This window comes from Rhinopithecus roxellana, chromosome 11, assembly GCF_007565055.1.
Source record: "Rhinopithecus roxellana isolate Shanxi Qingling chromosome 11, ASM756505v1, whole genome shotgun sequence".
Lineage (NCBI taxonomy): Eukaryota > Metazoa > Chordata > Mammalia > Primates > Cercopithecidae > Rhinopithecus > Rhinopithecus roxellana.
The window spans coordinates 61,316,911-61,326,868 of record NC_044559.1 but is presented as its reverse complement, the minus strand read 5'-3'; the positions used below and the strand labels follow the sequence as shown (position 1 = coordinate 61,326,868).

The 9,958-nt window shown below is 39.1% G+C and overlaps 1 pseudogene; it reads right to left on the bottom strand.

Annotated features, from left to right (window-relative positions):
- Positions 1-1,526: 1,526 nt before the first annotated feature.
- Positions 1,527-2,798, bottom strand: LOC104670343 (annotated as a pseudogene).
- Between the last annotated feature and the right edge of the window lie 7,160 nt (positions 2,799-9,958).

Here is a 9,958-nt window from a genome sequence, read left to right as displayed (position 1 = left end):
TGATCCGGTCCTTTTAAAAAAAAGTATCTCTTTCTTCATTCTTTGTGAGAGGTGACAATGTGCTAGCAGCCCTCACTCTCAGCGTCTCCTCGGCCTCAGCGTCCACTCTGGCGGCGCTTGAGGAGCCCTTCACCCCGCCACGGCACCAAGTGAGCCCCTCTCTGGGCTGGCTGAGGCCGGAGCTGCCTCCCTCTGCTGCGGGGAGGTGTGGAGGGAGAGGCGCAGGCTGGAACTGGGGCTGCATGTGCCGCTAGTGGGCCAGTGCGAGTTCCGGTGGACGCGGGTGCAGGCACGGGCTCAGCTGGCCCCGCACATGGAGCGGCCAGCTGGCGCTGCGGGCCCAGCGCAGCGAGGGGCTTAGCACCCGGGCCAGCAGCTGCAGAGGGTGCATCGGGTCCCCCAGCAGTGCCGGCCCGCTTGGCGCTGTGCTCCAATTCTTGCTGAGCCTTAGCTGCCTCCCTGCCGGGCGGGGCTTGGGACCTGCAGCCCGCCATGTCTGAGCTCCTGCCCTGCGGTGGGCTCCCGGGGGGCCCCAGCCTCCCTGACGGGCACTGCCCCCTGCTCCGTGGCTCCCTGGCCCATCACAGCCCAAGGGCTGAGGAGTGCAAGCGTGACTCGGGACTGGAGGGCAGCTCCGCCTGCACCCAGGGTGCAGGATCCACTAGGTGAAGCCAGCTGGGCTCTTGAGCCGGATGGGGCTTGGAAAACTTTTATATCTAGCCAGAGGATTGTATGTGCACCAATCAGCACTCTGTATCTAGCTAATCCGGTGGGGACTTGGAGAACTTTTATGTCTAGCTAGAGAATCGTAAATACACCAATCAGCACGCTGTGTCTAGTTCAAGGTTTGTAAATACACCAATCAGTACTCTGTGTCTAGCTCAGGGTTTGTAAATATGACAATTGGTACTCTATATCTAGCTAACTCTGTGTCTAGCTAACCTAGTGGGGACTTGGAGAACTTTTCTGCCTAGCAGCACTCTGTGTCTAGCTCAAGGATTGTAAACGCACTAATCAGCACTCTGTCAAAACAGACCAATCAGCTTTCTGTAAAATAGACCAATCAGCACTCTGTAAAATGGACCAATCAGCATGATGTGGATGGGGTCAGATAAGGGAATAAAAACAGGCTGCGGGACTCAGCAGTAGCAACCCGCTAGGGTCCCCTTCCACACTGTGGAAGCTTTGTTCTTTTGTTCTTTGCAATAAATCTTGCTGCTGCTCCCTCTTTGGGTCCATGTTGCCTTTATGAGTTGTAGCACTTACTGGGAAGGTCTGCAGCTTCACTCCTGAAGCCAGTCAGACCACTAATCCACTGGGAAGAACGAACAATTGCAGAGGCGCTGCCTTTAAGAGCTGCAACACCACGAAGGTCTGCAGCTTCACTCCTGACAGCGAGACCATGAACCCACCAGAAGGAAGAAGCTCCAGACACATCTGAAGGAACAAACTCGGGACACACCATCTTTAAGAACTGTAACACTCACCACAAGGGTCCGCAGCTTCATTCCTGAAGTCAGTGAGACCTAGAACCCACCAATTCCAGACACATTTGGAGCCTTGAAGTGAATTTGGCAGTATTTGTTAAACACCTTCCAGATCTTTTCATTTACCACTCTTCAACATTCGGTTCTCACTGCATCCATTTCAACTTTTTCTGCTCTTTTCTAAGTTGCTTTAGTAATGTTAAGTCATCCAAATTTTTATCTTTCTCTTCTTGGAAGTTTTTTACTACTGCTGAGATCTGGACTATACAATTGTTTTATGGCTCTTTCCCTACTGGCATGAGCTGCTATCAAAGACTCATAAAATTGTTTATAGGTTTGGCTGGCATCAATTTTTTCCCTGCAAAGGAAGCTGTGGGAACCACAGTGTTTAACTCATGTACTGTTCTGTTATCAATGTTCCTCATCACCTTGAATAATTACTGGAACTTAGGAAACACCTCACAATTCACGTCACCGCTGGGTGCTGCAATGTTGGACCAGAAAAATGAGATGCTTTAAACTGCTTAGCTTGCATTGATTTCCTACTTGTAGACCTTGGAAAAGACAGGTTCTCTGATTTCTTCTTCTACATGAGCAACTGGAAAGGATGAAGTGAGACTGGATATAGAATAGTATGTGAAGAGCACTATTTACTATATGCAGAAGAGGAAAATCCTACCATACATGTGCTCCTCAGTTAATAGGTTTTCTGTAGAATGTAAACTTCTTGAGGCCAAGAACCTTGACTATCCTTTGGAAGAGCTAATCCATGGTGAATGCTAGATAAATAGTTTTTGAATAACAACTGTAAAGGTGGTTGAATAAGAACTCTTCCAGAAATTAAACAAATAATACCATAAGTTTCATCGTAAAACTCAGGGTCCAATCACGCTTTAGCCTAATTCGATCCTGTTAATCATTGGAAACCAGTAGTTCTTATCAGCACAGGCACAAGCTATTTTATTTATCTATGTATTAGTTAATAATTTATTCAACAAGTAATAGTTGAGTGCTTACAAAGTATTAGTCTGGAATTGTCAATAGAGGATGGTAACATCCCCTTTTCCCCAGAGGGGTGTTTGAAAATGTATGGGCACATTTGTCATTGTTGTTGTTACAATTACTGTCTTTATTGGCGTTTAGCGAGTTGGGGGACAAATATACTAAATATTGTATAAACTCTTCCACTATTAGTGGAATTTGAAGTTTGTTTTGAGTCATTATGAACATTCCATACTTGTCTGCTGGTAAGACTCCTTTCTTAGGGCATATGTACAAGAGTTTCAAAGGCTTAAAAACTCTCTTAATCATGGCCAAAGTAATACATTTTATGTCACAACACTGAAACACACATATGTGTGTGGATAACTGAAACAAATAATTCATGAGAAAATATTATCCCTTAGTATGTTTTTATGCGCACTGATTTATTAAAAAATAATGCTACTTGCTACATACTAAATTGATTTTCAAAATCTATTCATTCATCAAAACTCAGTTTAAAAAGCAAAACTCTGCAGGGCATACCTAGTAGTGGAATTATTGGATCAAAGAGTATGCTCATTTTTTCTCAAAATACCAAATTATTTTTGAAGTTGTTATTTTAACTTATACCTACTAAGAATGGATGAAGAAATTCTGTTGCTCTAAAACTTTACTTTTGGTCCTTTTAAATTCTACACACATGTGTGTTATTGTACTATATAAAATTTTGTATCTTTTTAACATTTAACATTAATACAAACAATTTCTAGTGTCATTAGTTGGTATTAAAATGTGAGATTTTTTGAATTACAGCATAATATTTCATTGTAAGGATACATTATCATGTATTTGATTCTTCCCCTATTGTTGAACATAACTATGCTTCTAAGACTTTAGACAACTCTGTAATGAAATCATTAATTATATATACTATTTTACTAATTGATCTCTAGTTGCATCTTATGACAGATTTCAAGACCCAGGATTACTGGGTCAAAGGGAATGACCATGTTTTTAGCTTTTGACATACATTTTCAATGTATGCCTATTTATTTTTGATAGATCCAGGATTTCCTACTTTTGACTGAGTAAAATCAAGTTTAACTAAACATATAACATTAGACACCAGTGTTCTATTTATAAAACATTACCCTTAAATAGATTTGGAAATGTGTTTTCCAGTCTCCATATTTAGAATGGTAAATGTAAACAGAAGAAAGGAAAGAACTTCCAGCCTTAACACTGTATTAATTTATTTTGTTCTAATAGCTGTGTGCCTCACTGTGGAAAAAATAACATTGCACTAGCCACCAGAAGGCCTGACTTTCAATTTTGCCCCTCACCTGCCACATGAATCTTCCTCCATAGAATGATATTTTGTTCTGCTCTGCCTGTCTCACAGAGGATATGTGAGAACTAAATGACCTACAAAAGCAAAACCATCAGTATTCAAATTGATCAAGTGAAAAAACTGAAATCATAAGAAGTTCATTTGGAAATATGTTTAATCTAGTCAATTGATTTACCACAAGGGCATAGGTCTTGAGTAAGAAATCAGATTTTCCATGGATTTTACCAAGGAGATAAGACTGGATTCTGCACCTAGTAGACAATATTTTTCTTATTTGTTTATTTTTTTTAAATATAAAAGACAACTTAAAGAAAAAGTAAACTTCCCATAATTAAAAGGTAAACAAACAAAAGCAACAACAACAAAAAAGCCCAATGCCTGGGCTACAGCAGCTTGAGATCCTGATTTAGTAGGTCTAGAATGGGATCTGGGCTTTGACATATTTTGAAACTCTTTAGGTGATTTAATGTGTAGGTGGAAATGTGATCTTCTAGAACTACACTGTCCAGTATGGTAGCCACTAGTGACATGTGGCTATATACATTTAAATTTAAACTAATTAAATAGTATTAAGAATTTAGTTGCCTAGTAACGGTAGGCACATTTCCAATGCTCAACTGTCACATGTGGCTGGGTTGGTACTTACCATCTTGGACAGCACAGAATAAGTTTTCTAACATTACAGAAAATTATTCTGTTAGATAGCACTGGTCTTAAGGCATATACAATTGATTAAGAAAGAAAAACTTTTGATAAGCAAGTAGTATTTTTTCTTCTTTTCTCATTCATCAGATACTTACTGTGGGCTTGCTGTGTTTCAGCCAGTGTGTTAGATAGGTATTTCCCCCTTATCTGTTAGTCTTCTGATATTTGTCATGTCTAGGTAACACCTGTTTTGACGATTAGTTTCTGTTTTTAAAAATAAGTTTATTTCAAAAGTAAATATGTTATTTTATATAAATAATCACTAATATTTGCCTTAAATATAAAAAAGTTTTTAAAATATAAGTTGAAGATTTTTAGCAACAAAATCCAATTATGAGGTACCAAAGTTCTAATACAAAGAATATTCTAGATAAAAGGTAACAGTTACTAAAGTTGTAACAATACCTTTCTGAACTCAAAATACAGAGAACTCTTTAGATCACAGTAAAAACAGAGAAATCAAAGGCAGAGTGGTGAGCAGGTGGGAAGTCCTGGAGTTCCACTCAGATGCTTGTCCCAGTTATAGCCGTAAAGGTTGGAGATATAGTAGCCAGATTGGGACACTTGATGGGTGGAGAAGTTGGAACTGACACCTCCACCCCTTACCCCCCCAGCAAACAAAAGAATCACGCATACACTCCTGGGTGTGCACAATTAAAGAACTTTTCTGGCAAAATAATAAAAAAAAAGCAAGGATGCATAAAGTCTATGTGGATGAACAGAAAATTTTGACAAGTAATCAAAAATAAATAACCCTAGGCCTATTATGAGGGTTATGTCAACTTGATTGTGCCATGGAGTGCCCAGACATTTGGTCAAACATTATTCTTGGTGTGTCTGTGAGGATGTTTTTAGCTGAGAATAGCATTTGAATTAGTAGAATGAATGAAGCAATTTGCCCTCCCTAATGTGGGTGGACTTGATCTAATCAAGTGTAGACCTGAATAGAACAAAAAGGGCTGAGTAAGAGGGAAAGCCTCCTGACTGACTGCTTGAGTTGAGAGATTAGTCTTCTTCCCTGGCTGGAACTTACACTATTAGCTCTCCTGGTTCCCAGGCCTTCAGACTCAGACACAACTGTACCACCGACTCTCCTGGATCCCTAGCTTGGGGACTGCCAAGCTTGGGACTTCTCACCTTTCATAATATTGAAAGGTGAAATATTACAAGGAAAGGCATGAGCCAATTCCTTGTAATAAATCTCTACACACAGACACACACACACACACACACACACATACACACACACGCATCTCCTATTGGTTCTATTTCTTTAAAGAACCCGGACTAATACACTCACATACCACATTTAAACAGATGAACCTTCTCCCTGTTCCCTAGCAGATAGAAATTGGTATCATGATTTAATGTTCCCACTGAGACCTGGGATTCTTGACTAATCAAGGCAAAGACCCAAGAGACAGTGATGATCTTGCAGTGATTGCAGCAGAATTGAGAGTCCAGTGACATATGGCTGAGTGACCCGCTACAGAGGAACCCAGCAGTCAAGCATCCAGGGTCCAGGGGATGCCAATCCCAGTGCCAATAGCGATGGCATCAGAAACAAACTCTGGCAGGCTCTTGGCCACAGCTTGTCTCCATTGATTCCAAACTTTCTGGCAATTCTACTTAAATTTTTGTTTTTCTACAGTCTATAATAATTCACTAAGTAACATGAACAGGGAAATGACAAGATTAGTGCCATGCATCTATGTTTGTAGAATGTTGGTCATTTCTTTTGGGAACAACTCCTCCTTCAACACTTACAAAATGGGATGCTTTTGAAGAGCTCTAAATTTAGATTGCATTTTCCTCTGTGTTATTTTTGATCTGGGCCAGCTCTCTGTTGTGAAGTGTCAGTGTGTCCCAAGGTATGAATCAAGTGGCATGATGAAAAGATACCAGCTCCAAAATGTCCATCTTTCTCACTGACCACAGACTCTCCTTCTTACCTGAAAATTCCAACTATCAGTAGTTTCTGTATGCTGGTGAACACACCAGGTGCCTTTGACTCTCTCTGCCCTCCAGTGGCAATGCATAGTTGCCTTAGGGTCAGGTAGATGCAGACCTTCATTCCAGCTCTACTATGGACTATCAGTGTGATGTTGAGCAACTTGATTACACTTGAAGCCACAGTTTTTCTTCCCTGTAAAATGGCACAACAGTTGTACTGAACTCACAGAGATTTTATGAGGTTTAGGTGAGATGACACTTGTAAAGAACTTCTCACAGTGCCTAGCATATAGATATTATAAGTACTAGTAATAGATGTGATATTAATATCTTGGAAATCCAAAGGACAGGAGTGTGACAGGCTTCAATTGGTTGGAAGTAGTGCTGCATGATCAAGTCCAATTTGAACCAGATGCATTTTAAGAAAATCACAGGACAAAAGAACCTTTTAATTTATAGGTTCAATCTCACATGTTCTCCATTAAATATCCTTTTATGCTGTAAAATATTGAAAAGATTTTTATGACTGTGCTTTTAAAATTAGTATTAATAACTTATTGAACTTACATTGCTTGTGGTATCTCAGAAATCACTACGCTTACATTGAAATCTGTTTGAAGTAATAGTCAAATTTATACATTCTTTCTAAGGCAATAACATTTTTATAAATATTAATGTTTTGGTAAGGCTTCATATAAGCAAAGGAAGTTTTCTCCAACTTTTTATTACGAATTTTTTAACACATATACTGATAAAATAGTTTCATTTACACCTTTATGCCCTTCACCTGGATTTACCGGTTGTTTATATTTTTCCATATTTGTTTTACATTTATCTATACCAACAAATATGAATATATTTTTCTTTTTGGGCTGAAATATTTGAAACTTGCCAAGTATAATAATGTATAATCCCTAAATTATCAGCAGGCATCTCCTACATAATCATAGTCCCTTTATTACACTTAAGAAAATTAATGAAAATTCTTTAAATATATCTCATATCCGGTCCATTTTCAGATGTCTTTTGCAGCTGATTTCATGAACCAGGATTAATGAAATTTTAGTATTGTGTTGAGCATGATCATTTTTATCTTTTAATATAAAACCATTTTTCTCTTCATGACATTGACTTGCTCAAGTCTTTTAGGATGCTTCCATTCTGGGTTCGTTTATTTCTTCATGGTGATGGCCTCCATCTCCTTTATATATCTTATCAACTGGTAGTTAGGTCTAGATCCTTGACTAAGTTCAGTTTCAACATTTCTGGAATACTACATCACAGTGATGTGAATTTCATATTGTATCACAGTAGACAAGGCTCATTGCAGGTTGTACCAGAGACCAATGGCTTGACTACTTGCCAAGCATGGTAACCCCAGCTCTCTCCATTATAAAGGTACATTTTTCCCTTTTTCAATCATTAAGTAATGGGCAGTGGTGGATAGCAGGGGTCAGTACATTGGAAAAAATATGAAAAAATATACTGAGGTTATCCTAATAATCTTTTATCTGATGATTGTAGCATTCATGGATGATCCTTGCCTGAGTTGTTTATTATATTAGGGAATCCAAAAGGGTGATCTTCTGTTATCATTCCCTCTATATTTATTAGTTGGTATTATTTCTCTCTTTTTCTTTTTACATCTAAAAATAGGCCCATAAGTTGAACAATATAAAACCACTAAGTTTAATAAGAAGTAAAACTAATAGAATGCTACATTTTATATTTGTACATTTATACATTAATTTAACAGGTAAAGCCAACACATTTTCTCATGCATATTTAGCTCTTGAAAAATTCATAGCCTCTGTGGCACTACAGTGCCTAGTGGATAAAATAGCTTTGATTTGAACTGTTTCTGAGCACACAGTCAGCATCAAATAGTTCTGATTGTGTTGTTTAGCACTGAGTGAGCCTGTCAGCAGGTGAGGAAAAAAATGTGTGGTTAAGAAAAACCATCTGCCCAAAATCGAAGGACCCAGAGGTTAGTGCGATAGCACTGGGGGGACAGGGAAGGGGTGGGAGATGGTGTGGGGCACAGGAAGATCACAGACAAATATGTTTCCCAGTGTTATTTCCGATGACCCACTATGATTTAAATCTAATCAATAAGGATTTTGAGTGTTTATTCTGGGAAAAAGGCTGCTAGCATTCCTTTTGGTGATTTACTTCTAAAGTTGAAGAAAGATCATTCACTTATTAATGTCTTCACTTATTCCCTTATGAAAACTGACTGCACACCTACTGTGTTCTGGGCCTAGAGAAGACTCTCTCTCCTCTGGGAAGGAGAAACACAAGCAAGCACTCATAGCGACATCAGCATGCTGCTGTCAATACTCATGTCAACACAAACCTACTAATTTGAGGTCATAATTCAACTCAGTCTCTCTCAAATATATGTATTTGCTTTCTCATGCTAATGAGAATGGTGTTTGGGTTTTCATTTTCTTTCCTGGGTTGTTCTTAACAGCCTCCAGTGATGAAGAAGATTATAAGGGCAAATTTTATAACTATTGTCATATTGAAAAAATGTTTTTATTCAGAGTACGTGGTCTCTTTTGAAGCAATGACCTCACTAAAAGTTTTTTTTATTTCTCCCTAATTATTTGTTAGCAGAATTTTTGGACCTATAGTGATTAAGAGCATGATTTAGCTTCAAAACAACCACATGTGTGGAGCTTGGGCCACATCTCTCTTGATTTGTAGCGTCTTTATGTGTAAAACAGAAATAAAAATATCAATTCCACAGGGCTGCTGAAAAAGCTATATATATTCATCCTATGTCTCATTGAGCCTAGTGCTAAATAAATGGTAGCTCTGATAGCCGTGTTATTCATGACAGTGTTTGACACCTAAAACTGACATCGTGTGCATTTATTTTCTATTAGCAAGCTGTTAAAGTAAACCCGGAGTAATTTCGCTTGCTTTGGTTCCTTCTTGCTTCACTTTGGCACTGCATATTCTTCAAGCTCACTGCTCCCCTTCATCATTTCCCCCTTGAAAATTTTCAGTTGCTTATGGCATAAACACCACATTCCCAAGGCTGGTTTTCTCAGACCTCTGGCAATCAAAGTGGATTGTTTACTCTCTCTAAACTCTCTCCATATAATTCTCTTGCATGCTCATCAGACCATCCCCAGACTCTTGTAGTAGCCTATATGTCCTATGTATTTCTGGGAGTTCCCCTGAAGATCAGTAGGAACCAACAAACACATCTGGTCTGTCACCAAGTAGCTTTGGCACTTTGTTTCTTTATTAGTTCTACATTGGTGAGTACCATGGAGTCCCTCACTGTCATCCTTTGCTCCTTCCACTTGGTGGGGGAACAAGGCTCTGTGACTTGTGCCTCTGCTACGCTCTTATTGTGGACTTTCCAGCACCGTATTTGCCACAGCTGAAACATGGTAGGTTATCTCTGCAAAATGGAGATGAATGTCTGTCTCTATTTTCAGTTACTCTTAAGACTCCAGCACCT